The sequence below is a fragment of the Equus przewalskii genome, chromosome 5 (assembly GCF_037783145.1).
Source record: "Equus przewalskii isolate Varuska chromosome 5, EquPr2, whole genome shotgun sequence".
NCBI classification, from domain to species: Eukaryota; Metazoa; Chordata; class Mammalia; order Perissodactyla; family Equidae; genus Equus; species Equus przewalskii.
Genome location: NC_091835.1, coordinates 65833392 through 65854616, shown reverse-complemented (window position 1 = coordinate 65854616; position 21225 = coordinate 65833392). Strand labels below are relative to the sequence as shown.

The following is a 21225-nucleotide window of genomic DNA, read 5'->3' as shown; positions in this document are numbered from 1 at the left end:
CTTGTGTTTATGATTTGCTGAATGTCTTGACTCTGTTTACAGTTTCATCAAATTTGGAAAAGTAAATCTGCCATTATTTCTTGAAATGTTTTTGATGTCTCCCCTTCTCATGGACTCTAACCGCCCATATATCGGGGCACTGAGCTTGCACACACCTCACTGATGCTTCTTCCTCCATGCTACCCACATCTGGGCCACCCATACACTTCTGTGTAACTCATTACCTTTCTTTGTTCAATGTCAGGTTAGCCAGTCAGCCTTGTGAGGCAGAAATGACATATGTCCCACGCACATCTTCAACTCCAGCATCTAGTTCTGTGCCCTCCCATGAATGGAGCTCAATAAATGCTCATTTGTGGACTAATTTGCATATCAATTTTGGCAGCTTTGTTGTCTTCCTACTCATTATTTATTAAAAATATTAGTTTGAGGGGCTGGCCCCGTGCTCCACTTGGGTGGCCCAGGATTTCGCTAATTTGAATCCTGGGCACAGACATGGCACCACTCATCAAGCCATGCTGAGGTGGCATCCCACATGCCACAACTAGAAGTACCCATAATGAAAAATACACAACTATGTACTGCGGGGCTTTGGGAGAAAATGAAAAATTTTTTTCAAGTTTTTAAAAAATATTAGTTTGCTAATACCTACAATTTATGTTAAATTTTGTTTGTTGAAAACAAATAGAAATGAGTGGTCCCCATAGTGCTTGGCAGTGGTGTTTTAGAGTGGAATTCTCTGCATCTTGTTCAATTGCAGTGGGAATTTACATCTATGACTTCATTACAGACGTTTATTTTATTGGTTCAGTGTCAACACTTCAAATCACCATAGAGTAATACTAAGTTGCAAGTAGACCAAAGTAAACATTTCCTTAGATTACTTCAGATCACTAGCATTCCAGGGAAATTACGCATCTGTAATTCTAATAACTATTCTTTTTGCTTTTAAGTCTTATTTGTTTTCCTCAGATTTTATGCATTATTTTAATAAGCCTTTTTCTGGTTGGGTTAGACTTGACCATCTGGAAGTAATATGCATTTTTATATAAAATAAAATAATATGCGAAGTGGGATTTTTATTTTATTTTAACACTAAGCAGTATTGGCTTTTTGCAGGCATTTGAGTTAAGATGACTGAGAGACAGAAAAACAGGCAGGTAACTAGTTAATATCGAACCAGTGACAGAGGCAAAAACATAAAATCTGATTTGTTTTTCTGTCTTTGAATGAGTACTGGAAGAACGTATTTAATTTAAAAATTATGTAATTTTTAAACAAAGAATCTGAATCTGAATTCTTCTTGCACAAATGTTTATAAGTAATCAGTGTTTCAGTGACAACAGAGAGGAAATGAAAATGAGATTCCATCTAGCAAAATGCCTTCCCCTTATAGGAATGGAACTGTCAGCTTTTCACTTTGAGAGCTAAAAGAAAAATGTGTTGTGGCACTTTGGAGTCAGCAATGCCACATTCCCTTCCCTTCTAGCCATTCGTTCTCCCCTGGGGATCTCACATGTCCCCACCACCTCTAGCCTTCCAGAGTCAACCTTTCCTTTAACACCAACTAACTTCATCCAAGCTCCTGACTTGAACAACTGCATGAAGTCCTGGTTTTCTGGTTGCCCTCGCCAAGTGTTTCTGATAGTCCTCAAAGAATGCTTATCTGTCCCATGAAGATGGTTCCCCTGCATTCGTCCCTTTAGCCAGTCATTTTTCTCCAAACCGCAACTCCCCTCTTGTGTAACGGCTTGTCCAGGCTGCGGTGGCCCAATGCGCAGGTCCAGGCATCTTCTTTATTTCTTCAAAGCTAAATAAACTTCACTGAAGGCTTGGAGATTGCTGAATGGACTGTAATGTGGTCAAAAAATATCCAGCTATCACTCTTCCTAGGTGCCTAATCCGCACCCTCCTATAGGTCATCCCCTATTGGTCTTCTTTCTCCTTGATCCTCAGACAGCTGCCATCTTGCAAGGATCTTTGCTGGTGTCCTCCTACCCGAAATCCAGGCTCAACTTCTCTGGCTCTAGAGAGCCCTCTCCCCTTCCTGGACCTGTTTCTTTTCCTATCCCAGGCTGATTCGCAGTGGGAGCACCCATCGGCTTAGGAGCACTCCCACCCTCCACGTAGCATACCGTCTGCCCACTCCATCTCCCTCCTCCATTGCTCAGACAAGACACTCTCAACAGCTGACAACACATTTCCTGCAGGCTGGGTTATTCAGGCTTAATACCACGTCTGGGCAACAAAATCAAGGAGCCAGCGCTTCTAAACCAAACTCAGTTTACTTCCTCTTCATAGTCTTTCCTCTGGTAAATGGTAGAGATCAGATCAGATCCCTAGGTCCTTCTTGGCATGGTCTCAGGGGTTGTATACTGTCTCTCAGAAACTCTAGTCTCTATGGCACATCGTGAAAATTAGAAAAAGCTGCCCTTTCTCTGGGAAGACTAGCACCTCACGGACCGGTGAGCAGAGCTGGCTGATTTCTCTGCCCAGTCTCCATGCTGCTCCATGGTGGCTCTGATCCTGCAGAGGCTTAGTCCTGTCAAGAAGACACGTCAAGGTACAGCGCTAAGAAAAGCCCTCAACACCTCCCTCTGAAACATCTGCAGTAGGATCACTTCATTGGTTTGGGGCTTTCCTTGGGACTTCTCCCCACAACAATGAAGAATCTTATAGACCTCAAACCAAACCGGCTCACAGTCCTCCGGAACAAAAGGAGAGTCTGCCCCAGGATATATTCCAGCGCTCCCCCTAGAACAGAGAAAATACTGATACTCTCCTAGGAAGGATCCCAACTCCAGCTGGAAGATCCTTTTATTGGGAGAGAGTTTTCTTTTCACTTTTTTGAAAATTGCTTTTAATTTAACAAGGTAAGAAAAAGAAAATGGCAAAGCCCATGAGGCCACCCTGCCTCCCTGACTCTCATCATCTTGCAATGGAACTTTCTGGACTTGGTCCATTACTCCCTCCAACAACGAGCTTATGCACGGTGCCCCTGCCCCCACCCCCAGTGAACTGTGGGGTTGAGAGAAGGCTTCCTGGGGCAGGCGGTGGCTCAGCTGAGCCCTGATGGAAGAGGAGACCCCAGGCCAGGCTGTTGGAATCTCCTGCAGTGCGCGTGTGAGCTCATTTTACACAGCAGGATGCAGACCCGACCCGAGGTTTTCAGACCCCCTCTGCCTCCCCGGTTCTTTTCCTCCAGTTCATTCATTCAACCAACGTTCGTTTGAGCCGATGATGTGCTTCCGGTTGCAAATTGAGCCGTGAGATCAGGTAACCGAGTGAGGGCCTGACTTCCAAGGTCAGAGACGACAAGGCTTCAGTCAGTTGCTCAGGCATCTGTGCTGGCTTCTCCTTGCTTCCTCTTGCCAGCCTCCCACTGGTTCCCTCCCAGACTCCTGTGCCCCTACTGGAGGAGCCATATGTCCTCTACGTTTCACAGACATGACACATGCAGCACAGACGGACTCAGTCTGGGAAGGGCATTAGGGAGGACTCCCTGGAGGAAGAGGCAAAGGCCTAGAGGGCAAGGAGACACCAGCCAGGCCTAGCCCAGGCATTGGTCGCAGACTGGGCCGGGCATGGAGAGCCTGGGATCCCAGGGAGCTGGGAGAGCCTGGGGAGGTGGTGGAGGGAGTGACGGGGGTGAAGGGGCCCAAGGCCAGTCGCTGGTGGGGCCTGCGTGTCACAGCTTTGGGGTGTTGCTCCATCCTTGCTTGCTTCACCATCTCTCGCTGGCCTCGGGAGGGAAGCAAGACCTTCTTTACACAAAGTCCTTAAAATTTTTCTCCATCCTGGTTCTCGCTCCAGTCCTGAATATACAGGTTGGAGTTTGGTCTACTAGAGAGAAATAAATAAAAAGTCACGAAAGAAGAAGTTTTCTTTGTCAATGCTTGAGTGTTTGTATGTCTTCATGTCCTTATTTGCCTATCTTGAAAAACAAGGCACTTCTAAAAACATATTTTTTTAAAAATGGGAAATACGGTGCTTCTGATTGCAATCTCATTTGCATTCTCTTTTTCTCTGCAAATATATTCTACACTCAAGTGAAATTTCATTGTTTCTATGTGGGTAACTTTCCAAAGAAGCCCCAGCAACACTCAGGAATTGTCCCTGCTCCAGCGTGTTGTATGATTTCAGTTTCAAGCACAGGCTCTTTAAAAACCTGTGAAGCCAGAAAATATTTTTTTTTAAGGTAAGAAATGAGCTGTTCTGTCCCTAGTGAGGATATAAGTTTATCCGCTAGCATTTAGTCACCTTTGGGAGGGTGTTAGAGACGCAGTGCTCTGGCGCTCTTTTTAAAGAAAACTACAATAGCGTCGTCCATCACGTGCTTGGTCTCTGACGGTATTGGAGATACCATTTGTATGAGGCCATCTATTTGACTCAAGTTTATTTCTTTACTGTTTTCTTAATAAAACTATTAAATTGGATATTGGCTTATAGTGTCCTTGGATATCAAGTTAAGTAGACTGAAAAGTATTGTGCAAACATGGAAATATGAACATGTTCCTATCACGGGGATTAAAATAATTGTCCCAAACCAGTGATGCATGTGACAGAATGCGCGATCTGCCTCCTCTCTCCTGGCTTCCCCACAAACCTCTTGGAGATGGGGTTCATTCGAGGGTAACCACGGGGCTGGAAATCTGTGAGGAGATGGTCTTCCAGAGAAGAAGTGTGTCTATGTGTGTGACCTTGGTCGTCCCAGGGTTGCTGAATACCTTTGAAGTGTGAAAGATGACATCAGCTCCTTACCCCTCTCCACCACCACCATTGTGTTCCTGTCGTCACTCAAGCCCCTGAGAAAGGTGGATGATCAGATGTTTGTGTTTGAGAATCTAAAAAAGGATCCACTGGCCTGCAAGGGAGAAGGTGCTGGTTCTGTGAAGGGTGGGATGCTGAGGCTCCTTGAGCCTGAAAGATAACTGTGTCTGTGGATGGAAGCAGGGGAAAGCTGGTCTACTCGGGCATGAGGTCAGTGTGGGGGGCAGCAGTGGAATGCATCACCTGAGCTGCTGCAGCAGACCAGCCACCGATTTGCCACTGTGCTCACCCTATTATCACAACAGGAAAAGCTGTCATGTGATTTAGGGACCGCTGGTCCCAAAGACCTTAGGACACCCTGAGCCAGGGATGAAGGGAATGTTACAAATCATTTCAGGATGATTCCAGTGCATGAGGGAGCGACGGTAGGGTGGGGGGATAGCACAGGATCTTGTACATTGAGGACAATCATCATCAATCAAAACATGCATCTGGGTCCGGCCCCGTGGCCGAGTGGTTAAGTTCGAGCGCTCTGCTTCAGCGGTCCAGGGTTTCGCTAGTTCGAATTCTGGGCACAGACATGGCATTGCTCATCAGGCCACGCTGAGGCGGCATCCCACATGCCACAACTAGAAGGACCCACAACTAAAAATACACAACTATGTACCGGGAAGCTTTGGGGAGAAAAAGGAAAAATAAAATCTTAAAAAAATATATGCATCCAAGATTTGGGATGGGCAAAGGAACCACACAGACACACAGGCAAGTCCTCATCTCAGGGCCCTGCTTTACTGAGGCACAAAAGTGAGAGTAGCACAGTTATATTTTGTCTAATTAATGAGGAGAACTGATAAATACAGCAGTGTCTGTCTATTAGCTTTCTATTGCTGCAGAACAAATCACCACAAATTTAGCAGCTTCAAACAATATGTATTTATAATCTCATAGTTTCTCTTGCTCAGGAGTCGAGGCTTATCTGTACGCTTTACTCAGAGTCTCACAGTCTCAGAGTCTCTTTACTCAGTGATGTCACAAGGCTGACATCAAGATGCTGGCTGAGGCTACGATTTCCCCTGAGACTTGGGGTTTTCTTCTAAGCTCATTGGCTGGTGGCAGAATTCAGTTCCTTATGGCTGTAGGACTGAAGCCCTAAATTCCCAGAGGCCACCTGCTATTTCCTGCCACATGGCCCTCCCCACAACATGGCAGTTTACTCTTCCAAATCCAGGAGAGCATCTCTGCTGCTATAAATCTTTCTCAGGGAAGCCATGAGCTCTCTTATAAAGAGCTCACCTGATTAGATCAGGCCCACCCAGGATAATGCACCCTGCCAAACCATTTTCACCATTTTTAAGTGCACAGTTCAGTGGCATTAAGCACATTTACATTGTTGTGCAATCATCATTACCACTATTGATCTCCAGAAGTTTTTCATCATCCTATACTGAACAGTATACCTGTTAAATAATAACTCCCCATTTCTTCCTCCTCCTAGCCCCTAATAACCACTGTTCTACTTTGTATTTCTATGAATTTGCCTATTCTAGGTACCTCATATAAGTGGAATCATATAGCATTTGTGCTTTTGTGTCTGATTTATTTCATTTAGTATAACGTCTTCAAGGTTCATCCATGCTGTAGTATGTATTCAAATTTTATTCCTTTTTAAAATTGAGTAATATTCCATTGTATGTATATACCATATGTTGTCTCTCCATTCATCCATCAATGGACATTTGGGTTGTTTCCACATTTAGGCTTTTGTGACTAATGCTGCTATGAACATTGGTATACAAACGTCTGTTCGAATCTCTGCTTTCAATTTTTTTGGGTATATACTCAGGAGTGGAATTGCTGGATGGAATGCTAATTCAATGTTTAATTTTGAGGAACTACCTGTTTTCCATTGCAGTCATACCATTTTACATCCCTACCAACAGTGTGCATCCATACCAACACTTGCTTTTTTCTGGTTTTTGTATAACAGCCTTCCTACTAGGTGTGAAGACGTATCTCCTTGTGGTTCTGATTTGCATTTCCCTAATGATTAATGATGTTGAGGATCTTTTCATCTCCTTATTGGCCATTTGTATCTTATTTAGAAAAACTATCTATTCAAGTTTTTACCCATTTTTTAATTGGATTGTTTGGTTTTTATGCCTTTGATTAACTCAGAGTCAGCAGATTAGGGACCTTAATTACATCTGTGCAATCCTTTCACCTTTGTCACATAATGTAACCTAATCATGGGAATGAAATCCTACCATATTCCTAAGTCCCATACACGTGAAAGGGGAAGAGATTATACAGGACATTATTCCAGGAGTCTGGAATTGTGAGGCCATCTTAGAATTATGCCTCACACAATTGGACATGGAGGCAACTGAAAAATAAGGAATTCTCCTTGGATTCTGTGAAGCTTCATTCTAATCCAATTTCCTCAATTATGAACAACTGTACAGTCTACTGGTAGGAGAGTTTGGAATGAATCAGTATTTTTCAAGCTCAGTAAAGTGACTTAACCTTACATAGGATATAACTTTGAAACATTCTTGTCTACAACATGTAAGAATAGAATTAGACTTTACAAAGAAGGTCAGGCATTGTCTAAGAAAAACAAACTTCTTTCTCTTCTCTACCTTGAAAAGGTAAAGGTTGGGTCCAGTCCTGTGGCCGAGTGGTTAAGTTCACATGATCCACTATGGCGGCCCAGGGTTCGCCAGTTCAGATCCTGGGCGCTGACCTGTGCACTGCTCATCAAGCCGTGCTGAGGCAGTGTCCCACGTAGCACAACCAGAAGGACCTACAACTGGAATATACAACCATGTACTGAGGCTTTGGGGAGAAGGGGGGAAAAAAAGAGGAAGATTGACAACAGATGCTAGCTCAGAGCCAATCTTCCTCAAAAAACCCCAAAAAACTGAAGGTTAATTTCTCTCTGCAAGTCACTGGATCAGGGCTCCCTGGTCTCTGCCTTTTCCTTAACTGTGTAGAGACTGTAAGAGAACCTTCCCTCTGTGGTCAGAGTCTCAGAGCCTGTTTTTAGAGAGAGTCTGGTCATTAAGGCAAGACTTTAGAGAACCCAGAGGAAAGGAACAATAATTTAAAATCTGGGAAGGATCCCACATCAAAAGTTGTTCCTTCCCTCCTCCCTTTTTTTTAGTGGAGAAGAAATGGTCAAGAAGATCTTTAATATTCTTCAAGTGTTTGTATGACCACAACTTTTATTCCAACTTAGCTCAGGAAAATAGGAACATACCTCATCTCACTGAATTCTCACATAATCTGATGTTGGTAGATATTGTAAATCAACTCACAAAATTAAGCACAATTCAATAAGAACATAAAGTATTTAATTTATAGGATTTTATTTTAAGGAAACTATGAGAAATGTAGGAAAAATATATGGATGGTGATGTTTATTAGTGTTATTTATCTTAACTGTGTTACCTTAAATGTACTATAGTAAATAAATTGTGGTACGCCCATTAAAACATATTATGTAGTTATTAAAATGATGCTTTTAAAAAGTATTAATGTGGGGCCAGCCTGGGGGCACGGCAGTTAACTTCGCACGTTCTGCTTCAGCGGTCTGGGGTTCACTGGTTTGGATCCCAGGTGCAGACTTGTGCACCACTTGGCAAACCATGCTGTGGCAGGCGTCTCACATAAAATAGAGAAAGATGGGCATGGATGTTAGCTCAGGGCCAGTCTTCCCCAGCAAAAAGAGGAGGATTGGCAGCAGATGTTAGCTCAGGGCTAATCTTCCTGAAAAAGGGAAAAAAAAAAGAAATCAGGGTGAAGAAAAAGTAAAAATAGAACAGCTCATGGAAGACAATGAGAAGATTATGCTCTTGGGTGAGACGCAATTACAGAAGCGGCCACAATTTTTGCTGTCAGGTTTCTAGCAGCTGAAGAGAGAAACCTGACCAGATTCGCCACATTGGATACAAGATACCAGTTGTTTAGTAGAAGTCACGTCTTGAAATTTCTCAGGTGGGGCTCCAGGGTGGTGACCTTGAGCGCAGCAGCAGGCTCTACTGTCAAGGCAACGAGGAATTTTCTAGGCTGTTACTGTTCACACCCCTCATTTAGGCTGAAGCTCTGGCGCCGATGCCCTTTAAGGTAAGTGATTTCAAAGGCTCCTAGACAATTCTATTCAGTACAGAGTTCTAGCTGCTTGTTTGACTTTATCTAGAGAAAACTTCTAGAAGAGAAATGGAGGGGCTTTACATTCTTCTGACAATTCTTAGTGAATATTATTTCTTACTTTTTACAAAAACTGAGCAGCAGAGAATGAGATTATGTTCTCTAGAAAGAGACTTCCATTCCATTCCTCCATCCATTTTCTCCTGATTTGTAAGACCCCTCCGAACTTTTGTTGTTTCCCTCGCCCACCCAGATTCTAAGATCCAGCCACTTGTTAATATCCTCAAGGGTCTTCCTGTGGTCCTTTCTGCAGATTCATGGCCTTCAAACTCAGCTAAATCCTGCCCATCCTTTTACACACCCCAGTCAGGTCTCACTTCCATTTTCCACAACAAAAAGAAAAAGTAATAAATCCTTCAACTCAACAATATTTTGCACTAGAATTTTTGTGCATATCCTTGCTGATTTGTTATGTAAACATACATGTATACATATATACATAATATACATTTACAGAATGGAATCATACTATGTCAACTCTTTTGGTACTTGGAGATCTTACTTAACAGTGGAGATCTTTCCATATTGATAAATATAAATCAGATTATCACTAGTAATGGCTGTATGATAGTCTATTATTTGGATGACGTACAATATATTTAATCCAAATCTTGCTTTTTATTTCCAAGTTTTTCTATTAAAAAAATACTACAGACAGATCCTGTGCTTTGCGCACTTATTTAATTAACATTTAGGATAAATTCCTAGAATAGAATTACTGGATCAAAGAAATGTACGTTATAAGGATTTTGATATATATTGCCAAATTTTCCTCCAGAAAGTTTATACCGAAACAGTCCTCCTGGTGGTCTGAATAATGACCCTCCCCTCAGAAACGTCCACGTCTCAATCGTCAGAACTTGTGAATATGTTACCTTATTGGTAAAAAGGGATTTTGCAGATGTGATGAAATTAAGGATTTTGAGGTGGGGAGATGATTCTATATTATCTGGGGGGGCCGATGTGATCACAAGTGTCCTTCTAAGGGGAAGGCAGAAGGGTCAGAGCAAGAGAAGGGATGATGGAAGTAGAGGTTGGAGAGGTGAGGGGCCGTGAGCCAAGAATCAGGGCAGCCTCTAGAAGCTGGAAAAGGCAAGGAAACAGCCTCTCCTTAGAGCCAACAGAAGGTACATCATCCTGCCAACCCATTTAGACTTCTTGTCTTGAGAACCGTAAGAGAGTAAGTGTTGCTCTAAGCCACGAGTTTGGGGTAAATCGTTACAGCAGCAATAGGAAACGAATACAGTCCCCAAAAGAGTGCATAACGGTTCTTATTTGTCCGCATCCACATCAACACAGCACTACTCTTTTTCACCTATTTTTAACTCTGATGAGGAAAAAGTGGTAGCTCATAGTTTTAATTTTCATTTTAAAGAATATTACTCAATTTAACATTTTTTATATGTTTATTTGCCATTTGAATTTCTTCTTTGGTCAGTTGCCTAGCCGTTTCCTTTATCTGTTTCTATTTAAATGTGCATTTTTTCTTGTATTAATGTATAATTATTTCATTAATTGTGTTCATTATTCATTAAGAATGTCAACTCTTTTGCCATGTATGCTGCAAATACTTTTTCCAGAGTATCATTTGTCTCTCGTTGATTGTGTTTCCTGATGTTTAAAGCTTTCCATTTTTATGTGTCATGTTTGGGAAGATCTTCCCTAAACTTCACAAAGTTATTTATTGGTGTATTATTTTAGTATTTTCATGTTTTGTTTTAAAGATAGACCAATAGATTTTAAAATGCATAATATGTTCTTTAATATAGTTTCATATTCCATATTACAACGAATCCTTAAAAAAAAGTCACTTGCCAGGTTATCATATCACATCAAAGAAGAATACTCACAATTATCTGAAAGGCTATTAAAATACTCCTCCCTTTCCAGCTGGTAGCTGTGTGATCATGGTTTATTTTTACATTTAAACCTTTAGTGGAAACCTACTGGAATTTGTTCCCAGCCTCTCTCCTTTCACAACTGTTTCCCTCTCCAGCCCAGTTTGTGGGCCTCTGGTTGCTTCTTCCTATTTATGATCTTGCTCCCTGGTTATAGTTGATTAGATTGGAAGTACAATTAGATTGACTCTGCTGGGAATTTGTAACACACTGGAACATGTTTACTTTGCCATGAGTAGCTATAACCTATATTCTGGAGAAATATGGAGTGGCCAGATTCCACGCCAGTTCTAGAGAGAATGAAGCACATGTACAAAGACACATAGAGACAAGGGACAGAAGAGCACAGGTCCAGTTCCTGGCGTTAGCCCTTCCCCAAAGGCAGGTGCATTTCTCCTGTAAGTTTCTGTAAGACAGTCCTGGAGTCCTGTAATAAGTTATCTTTTTCATAAGTTATTGCAAGTCATTTCTGATATAATCAGATATATACGATACAAAATTCTAATTTAGGGTGATATAAAGCCCACAACTACTGTTTTAAGTACTTACCAGTATTTTCAAACTCCCAACTCTTTCACACTCCTTTCTTCCTGTCTCCTCCAGATGTCACTCTACTCCTTACTTCTGTTGGGGTGCCGCTGCTTATCTGCTGGCTCCGTCTTGTTTACGTTTACCACAACTTCAATCATTTCTATCTGGGAGGGAAAATCTATTTTAATCCCAATTCCCTTCTAACTCAAATCTTCTCCCTGCTCCTTAAAACAGAAGTCTACATTAATTGTCTTCACTTCCTGGTCAACAGTCATCCTAAACCCAACGTAGTTGGGCTCGCTCCCCAAACATTGCCCTAAGATTGCCCTGGTCAAGGACCCATTATAGCACCTGCCCCTTGGACTCCCAGAGGAACCGTCCACTTGACAGTCTCTGTGAATAACTCACAGGCTGATACACAAAGGCTTTGCCTCAGAACCAGAGCCAATCGTGCTCTTAGAAAGGTATGGATATTTCAGCAGGATATTTGAAGCAGTCAGCCTTGCTCTCTTTTTACATTTTCAGTTTTGAGCATTGCAAACATATGGAAACATAGGGTGAATAACATAATAAGCCACCATAGACCCCACAACCAACTTCAACGATGATCAACTCAGAGTCAATTTTGCTTCTTCCATACTCTCAACCACTTCCACCGCATTCCCAGAATCATTTCAAGCAGATTCCAGATTCATATGATTTCATCTGTAAATATTTCAGCATGTATATCTAAATAGCAAGGATCTGCTTTATAAACAGAGTCACATTATCATTATCACAATCGTGCATCAGTAATAATTTGTTAGTATCAATGATCTTATCAGTGCTTGTATTTCTGCAATTTTCTTATAATAGTCTTTTTTATTTTCAACAGTATTTGAATCGGGGTCCAAATAAGAATCCACACGTTTTAATTGTTAATAAGTCTCTTAAATCTCTTTAATCTGTAGGTACCCTCTTCACCTTTTTTTCCCTCCTTGCAAATTATGTTGTTGTTGAAAAGACAGTGTTTTGTCCTGTAGAGTTTCCCACCATCTGGATTTTTTCGACTGCATTCCTGGGGTATCATTTCCTCTGTTCCCTGTATTTCCTGTAAATTGTTAGTGATTTGATCAAATTCAAGTTCAATTTTTTCTTTTTTTTTTTAGGAAGACTGGCCCTGAGCTAACATCCATGCCCCTCTTCCTATACTTTATATGTGGGACAACTGCCACAGCATGGCTTGACAAGCAGTGTGTAGGTCTGCACCCAGGATCCGAACTGGGGAACCCCAGGCCACCAAAGCAGAGCATGCAAACTTAACCACTACACCACTGGACCGGCCCCTCAAGTTCAATTTTTTGCAAGACTACCTCTGAGGCGGGGTTGTGTACATCCAACAGGAGGAGCATTCTATCTGGTCGTTGTCCTGGCACCGTATGGATGAATCTCACCACAGCCTTGTACTCCATTGTAGGTTTCCCTTTACTTGGCTCTCTCCCTCTCAGAACTGTAAAGTCCTTGAGGACAGAGCAGTGTCCTCAGCACCTAGTTTAATGCCTGGCACAGTGGCTAAAGAAATCACTCAGTAATGCTCCTATGAGATATATCAAGTCACCTAGCATAGTCTTCTATCAAGTCCTCCAGGAAAAATTAGTTGCAAAATGTTCCCTTAAAAAACGAAAGGAAGGGGCTGGCCCCGTGGCCGAGTGGTTAAGTTCGTGCGCTCCGCTGCAGGCGGCCCAGTGTTTCGTTGGTTCGAATCCTGGGTGCGGACATGGCACTGCTCATCAGACCACGCTGAGGCAGCGTCCCACATGCCACAACTAGAAGAACCCACAACGAAGAATACACAACTATGTACCGGGGGGCTTTGGGGAGAAAAAGGAAAAAATAAAATCTTAAAAAAAAAAAAAAAAAAAACGAAAGGAAATAAACTGTTGTATACATGTTAGAAAAACAGTTATAGTTTGGACACTTTCTCTTATAAAAATGACAATTGAGGTTTAGAGCTGTTGCCCATGGTGCATGCGTAATTATCTGGAGTTTCACAGAAGTTAAGTCACTCACCCTAGGGCACACAGTTAATACTGGGCAGAGCTAGAGGCTTCAATCCAGGTCTTTGGACTCCAATTACAAAGCTTTTCCAGCATCTACTACAAAACAGGCCTACTGAGCGGCTCCCACATTAGGTGGGCTTTGACAAATGATAACACGCAAATACGAATCTTCTTTCAACCCTGAAGTAAAAATCATCAAATCCACTGCAGGGCTAGACCATTCTGAGCAAAGAGATGCTTCCAGATAAAAAGAACCAGGCTATAGAAATTCCTCAACGCTGTGGCAATAACTAAAAAGCCCCCCAACTTTGTGCATTTTTCTAAGAGAGAAAACGAAGTGGTTCAAAATTCTGCCATTGCGAAAGACCTTGCAATTCTACCCTGTCACCTGCCCTTGGCCGTGGGGCAGCCTGGAGTGTTTGGTGGAAGCCCTCGGGCAGTAACTGGGCAGGAGCACCTGCCGGCACTCACTTTACGCAAATGACTCACTTTATTGCCACACTGAATTCTTGACCAAGGTGGTGTGTCCTCACCCAAAGTAGAAACTTCTAAATCAGGATCCTCGCCCTGGCTGTACCAGTGGGAGCTCCGCAAAGATCATCTCAATGGCTCCTGAGGTTTTCCAGATTTGACTGCCAAGGCTTATCCGGAATAGCTTCAATAGCTTGCAATGAAGAGAAGCCAAGCCATCCTGAGAGTAAAGCTCTTAGAACTCAGACAGCCCTCTGATTTATCCCCCGCAGGTTCTGAGTAATGCTTCAATCATTTGCAAAACCAGTGGTGCCCTCATATTTGGACCAGGTCATGGTGTGACCTGAGTACATGACGTGTGAAGGAGAATACACTGTATGCTAAAAGCCAAAGCCAAAATCAAACCTGATCTAGACCTTGTCAAGACAGTTCCATGTAGCATTAAACCAGGATCACAATGTGACAGTGGGGAAGCAGAATCCTTGTAACTCTTCTGAGCTCTGCAGCTGTGAACTTTTATAGAACCGAGAGGCAAACTTTCAAAGCCACAAGTTGTCTTATGCACAGATTGAGTCATTTGAGTTTGAGTTGGTTGACGTTCTTTCCATGCTCCAGAGAATATCTAACATGAAACCATAATGTATGTTCAATGGCTTCCCTCCTTTGAGAAGCTTTCCTGAGGTCCCAGGTATCAGGCACTTCCTTCTCTGGGCTCTCATAGCATCTGGTTCATACTTTCCTTATCGCGCATATAGTCCCTATTGCACAACAGGTACACACTGGTGTTGACTATTGGTTAGGGTTCACCCTCTATCTTCTGAAAAGCAGGACCCTTGTGCTGTTCTTCTCTGTTGGCCTTCAACTAAAACAGTGCCTGGCACATAATAAGTATTGGTTAAATGGATGTTGTTACCTTAACAGAAATACTTTATACACATAATTTCTCCTTCTGCCACTCCTGCTTGCATGAATCCGATTATTTCTGGAGAAGGAACTACCTAAAGTAATTTTCACCTAATTACTCAAGAGCATTACAAGTCACGCAGAATCATTTTTTTTTCACTAAAGCAAAAATTATGGACTCTCTTGTAGCACAGTCTGAAATGAGACAGTGCAGCCTGAATAAAGGTAAGATTGGCATTTTTCTTCTCTGGAAATAAATCCAGATTTATGATTAACACAACCTAGGATGAGACAGAGACAGTTGGCATTGTTTACCCTGATACTTTCTGAAAGCCTGGGTGAGTTTCTGGATCATTCCAAGGTTTGGTTTCCTCTCCAGGGCAAGTCAGGGGTCAGCTAAGGAATCCTGTCCTAAATATAGCTTTCTTAGAATAAGCCTGAACTGGAGCTCCCTAATCTAGGCAAAGAAGTTGCATCTCACATACAATGCCAATAGAATTCCTGGAATGTTGGATGGAGAAAGCTTTGTGGCTGGGTTGAGTGGGAACTCTATGATGGAACTTCGTGATGGATGAGCGGCAGCCACCATGGATACAGATGGGAAATCAAACGCACTAGGGCCAGGTGTCTCCACCCTTGCTTTAATCACTTCCCAATCCAGAAAAAAGTTGCTACATATGGGCCTTAATCATTTCAACCCTGACAAATGCAGAGGAAATGCATTCACACCAAATACCCCGAATTCATACTTTCTTGTCAAAAACAACCCCTGTAAGTTTCATAGAGAAATGCCTCGGAGCTGAGAACAATAAAATCTCCCAGGACAGATCCTTCTCATTGTGCCCTTGGCAGATTTGGCTGAGCATAATCCTCACAGGAGCCTTTACTGTGGCCCTGGAGCCAGTTCCTAAAAGCCAATGGCTGCCTATTTGATTGATTTGTTGATTGCACAGCTGCTGACCTGCACATGGCAATGGGGGAGTTGCTCTGCGGCGGTCAAGGGGAATAATAAGAGGAAAACCTGCCAGGACAAGGCATCTGGCAGAACTTGCTGAAACCCTTTCTATTTCCAGAACTTGGAGTGCACATGGACCTCAAAGGCACCAGGGAGTCATTCTGGCTTGTCCTTAGTGCCCTTAAGAAGAATTGTTTGCAATTCTTTCCATCCCACATGACCTATCCAGGTCCTGCACTGGAGCATATGTCAAACGCTTTATTTCCGCAGATGGAGAGTTCATCTACTCCTCCACTGCCCTCTACCAACCCCTACAGCCATGGCTCATTTACATGGGCATATGGGAAAAGAAAAAGTTGAAATCCTCAAAATAAAAGCAGAATACTGATAAGGCCATTTCCAACTTTGAAGTGAATGACGTAAGTATCAGGCCACATAAGTGGAAGGAACACTGACATACTTTTACAGATGCTGCACATGAGCCATAATTTTAAAATATCCTTCTGTAGCCTTAACTGTTCCTTTCAACACACTACAACCCTTTACTCCAAGCATATGTGGTTAATTCTCTACCGGATACTTCTGCCTGATAGCAAATCCTGTCTCTAGGATAGCACTCTTTCTCAGCACCTCTAACCAGCTGATAATAAGACACACATAAGAGAAGTCAAAGTTGACTATAGTGGAGCCATTTTAAATGGTGTCAGAGCTGCCTTTCCAGAGAAACTGCCTTGTTGTCTTGAACCCTGGACTCGGCCAAACCTTTGGACGGGGCCAAAACAGCAATTGTTTTACAAGTGATTGTTTGAGAAGTCAGCAAGAGAACGGACATTTGGATTACAAAGACTGAGGATTGTGGACTTTCTGAAAATAGAATCAATAGTCAATCAATGTTTACCCAAGACTAGCTCTCTGCCTCCAACTCTAATTAAAATTCTTTGTAATACAACCTCCTTTCTTTGCCTTTAAAAGCCCCTGACTTTTACTCCCTAGTGAGACACTATTTGGCTTTCTATCTGAATCTATGCTCCCCTAATTGCAATTCTTGAGACCCCAAATAAACTTTTTGCTTCTCTTGCAGTTTATGCCTCTTATTTGTTGATGAAGATAACAGGTAACAAGGATGAGAGTTCTTTGTGCTAACTACTCATGAGAATGGAGACAACATATCCTGTCAAATTAGGATGCATCAAAAGAAGGAATGCTGAAAACAAATCAAATGCACAGACCAGAAATTTAAAAAATCTTATGACAACAATTTAATGTAAGAATTTTTGCAAGGCTCATTGATAAACGTATAGCCGTCACTTTATACACAATCATTGAATTGAACTAACACTAGTTCCAATTTCTTAAACTCTCCCTGAACTCCTTAGAGTCTACATTAGGATTGCAGGTGACCTCTTTTCCTTTTACTCTCTGCCTCCCCAACCAAAAGTAGTCCACAGGCATCAACAGATGAAGCCAATGCAATTTTTGAGGACAAATCCTAGCAGACTCTCATGAATTCTGTATACAGGAGTGAATCTAGAGAAGGAACCAAGGACTCAGTTTCACATTTGTCACCAAGTTCAAAGGGAACTGGCACTCTGTTTAGAGAAAAAACTTCTCTTCCTGAGAGATCTAGTTTGGCTCATCCAAGAACCAGTCTCAACAACAGGGCTCAGACTGCTTAGGAGCCACTCTCCCTAAATTCTCAAAGTATCAAAATGTAATTGGCAAATACATGCACTTCCAGAATTCACGTAAGTGATAGATAGTCCGACATTTTCTTTTCTTTTTTTCTTCTGATATTGTTGTTTCCTGAGGATAAAAACTCCTTTTTTTTTTTTTTAGCTTTGATTTTAAACTTTACAGACCTGACTGCATTAAATGAATGAATGTTTTATCTGTAAAATATATCATGAAGAGTGTAGCAATTGCCTCCAATGTTATTGGAATATAATTGATTTTAGTTAAGTGTTTTAGCTTTGATTACTTCCCAGATGATTAGGAGAGAACAAACCTTTTCACAGAGAATGAGTAAGGTCAGAGAAGTAGATAAAGGAACTTAATGGAGAGTCTTCAATAGTTTCTCTAGATTGTGGGAAGATACCAAATATTCAATAAGGAAGTCCACTCTACTGGTGGCCCTGGTGTCTGTCCTCTTCTTCCGACTGCCTCCAAATAAGTCTTCATCACTGCTTGCCGGACTGTTGAAACAGTCACTTAATTGGCCTCGCTATCCCCTTTCTCTCCCCCTTCAAGCCACGCTGTTTCACTTAGCCAAGAAATATGCAACAAGCATCTACAATGTGCTCGGCATATTTTTTACAACCTTTCAAAGACTATCTCAGTGATCTTTAGAGAAAAAAGTCTTTAAAAAATACCCATTGAATTGGCTTTTAAAGAGAATGACCTGAGGGGGTGGTCTGTCTACTAAATTCATCTGCACAGGATCTATGAGTAGGAGGGTGTGGGGTATGTGTGTGTGCGTGTGTGTCTGTGTGTCCTCTAGAGGAAAACCTGACATTAGTTTGCTTTCTTCTTCTCTGAAGAAGACAAAAATTTAGAAAACTATTCCAACAAAAGCCTGAGATATGCAGAGTGAAACTCTGGCCCTTGGCTGATGTCCTCAGACCTGAGGAGACTGTACTGTAATATAATTACCATCGTATTTCTCCAGTCATTTAGCCTAAGTGTAATTTCAAAGCATCGAACCACCTCTTCCCTCCCAGAATCTCTGGTCTTTTCAGACTTAATTTTATTAATCTTTTTATGCTCTTCTGGTTCCCAAAGCAGCTTTGGGAATGTTTTAAAAAATATATGTACATTATTTTGAAAATTTCTTGTTATTCTAGGATGAATTTTATTCTGCCATTAAAATCCTTAAATCTGAAAGTTCTTTTTTTTATAATGCTATGTGGATAATAACTGACAGTTTTAAGAAATTTGGGGGGATCTTAAGAGGTCTCATCAGTTAAGATGCCTGTAAGTTTTAGGAGCTGGCCTTCATTTACATTCCCAGATTTCACATTGCCTCATTGCTGTCTGTCTGAAACGAGTGCTATCTGCCTGCGATTTGTCCAGTGATCCCTTGGCAAGGGCTTGGGGTCCGGAGAACACTTGGATTTAAATCCGGTCTCTATCCCTTGCTGTGTTCTCCTGAGAGAGGCCTTCAGATCTTGGTGCCTCGGGTTCCTCCTCTCTCAGACCCCACAGGTTGATGTCGAGGTTTGTGAAATCGCTCTGTGACTAAGCTCTGTTAGTCCCGGTTGTAAGAAGGGACACCCTGAGGCAGTGGGGTCCATTTCTGTTGGGAAAGCAGTCGAGGTAAGTTCCCCCACCTCTCCTTCTTCCTGCCCAGCAGGGATGGGGTCTCCTCTCGAACTTTAAAAGTATTTATTATGACAAGTATCTACTACTACAAGTATTAATTTTAAAAGCCCAAAAAAGCATTAACATCACCCATCGACCAATTAATTACTGAAGCTAATCACTGAGTCTGCAGAACCTTTGGCACAAATATGCACACATACTTTCGCCACTTTTGGTAATGCATATTCCACTTTCATGGGAACCACTATTCCAAGTATTGGAGTCATCTTTGTCCTCCTGCCTCTCGTACTTTTTGGTTGGTACTAGCAAGGAAAATACACAGTGGGTATCCACACACCCGCTGCAGGTATGCGTGATCACACACACTCAGTTGCGTAAAAAATAACCAGCAGGATTCAACAGAATTGACTCTTTCAAATTTCTTAAAGATACAATATTCTGATTTTTAAGCCAAATGGATATTAAACAGATGAGAGAGAACTAATGATTATCACACATGCATTCTGATTAAATCTACTAGCTAGACAGAAACCCTAACAGAGAATAAAATCTTTTTTCTGGCTTCAAAATATTCCATACATTGGTCCAACTGCAGACTCTCCCAAAGGCCTGTGAGGTTCACTATTAGAAAATTAAATCTGGTAATAGTGGGAATTTTTGCGGACAATTATACCACTCTAATCACCATGTTACTTGTCATGTTTAAAAGTCATTAAATTAATTGTTCTATTTATGTTGCAATAAATGCAGGTTGACATAATCTTTTAAAATAGAATGTCAGCTGAAATTATTTTCTTTAAAAATCCCCTGGCACCTTCCTCTACTCACTTGTTTATCTCTGTCTCCATTTCCTCAGTGGGTATTGTGTTGTCTGGGGACATTTTGGTCACCATCAATTCTCTGTCCTTACTGTCCTGCCTGCCTGCTTGAATTTCATGAGCAGCTGACTCAGACCACTACTCATTTTCCCTGAAATCTCGATTGTGCCGACAAGGCCAGTGTGGCTATTTTTATAAGCTGTATCAACTAGTTGTTCGAATCGATCAGCCCATCTAGTCATAGAAGTGGACCTGATGGCTCCACAGGCACAAGGAGAAGAGAGAAGAAGAGGGTGGTGCCAGGCTGAGCTATGGAGAGGCTGATTCCTGAAGACTTCTTTCGGGCATCTACTTTGTAGGAGGAAATGGAAGGACCATAGTTTGCAGCCTCTATGCATCCCTTTCATGTCTTATTTCTCTATTTATTCATGCCCATCACTGCGCTGAGAGCTAATGGATAGCTAGGGTGGAGGGGAGCTGAGAATGTAGAAACATAAATGAATTCAGCTGCTACTGCCTATGACACTCACCATCTCTAGAGGAAAGAAATGCACAAAAATATGAATTGCAATGATAAGCAGACTACAATTGCACCTAGAGCTGACGGTGCCCCTAGTTGTCCCATCTTTTCTATGAGCCCCTTTCCTGTAAAATGCTTGAAACTCCTCAGTATATCCCACAATGCTGGCTGTGTGGCAGACGATCTGAAGCGCTGCTTGAGTTCCGTTGATTTAGTCACTATTTCTTTTCTCTGATTATTAAATGAATTTGCCTAGATTTAGTTGGTTTATGACAACTTGAACGGTTACAAAGTAACTTTACTCGAATTCAGTAGAGTTTATATTTTTTTAAATCTTCCCCACCTCCCACCCCCAAATTAATCATTTCAGTAGTCAGGGATAATCTGTGATATAACACAGCCTTCTTGGTAGCTAAAAGGACAACAGTTAATGATTGGTAACCAGGAGAGGCTCTGAAATATTGAAACTGAAGAGTGTGATCCACAGGGGAGCTATGCGCAGAGTGACATACATGCCTAGGCCTCTTTATTTTGAAAATATACTTTTGGGGCCAACCCGGTGGCATAGTGGTTAAGTTCATGTGCTCTGCTTTGGTGACTTGGGATTTGCAGGTTCGGATCCCAGGTGTGGACCTAGCACCGCTCGTCAAGCCACACTGTGGTGGCATCCCACACAAAATAGAGGATTGGCACAGATGTTAGTTCAGAGACAATCTTTCTCAAGCAAAAAGAGGAAGAGTGGTAACAGATCTAGCTCAGGGCCAATCTTCCTCACACACACAAATATATATAT

The 21225-nt window shown here is 42.0% G+C and overlaps 1 long non-coding RNA gene across 2 annotated transcripts in view; it reads right to left on the bottom strand.

Annotated features, from left to right (window-relative positions):
- Positions 1–8121: 8121 nt before the first annotated feature.
- Positions 8122–21225, bottom strand: part of LOC139083564 (uncharacterized) — a 30013-nt gene continuing 16909 nt past the window's right edge. Inside the window, exons 4-5 of one of the 2 annotated variants that reach the window (XR_011540401.1) lie at positions 11427–11572; positions 8122–8538 (exon numbers count right to left, since the gene is read on the bottom strand). This is a non-coding gene — a long non-coding RNA (uncharacterized lncRNA). Of the gene's footprint in view, positions 8539–11426; positions 11789–21225 lie in introns of those variants that run through there. The other variant, XR_011540400.1, reaches the window with a different exon arrangement.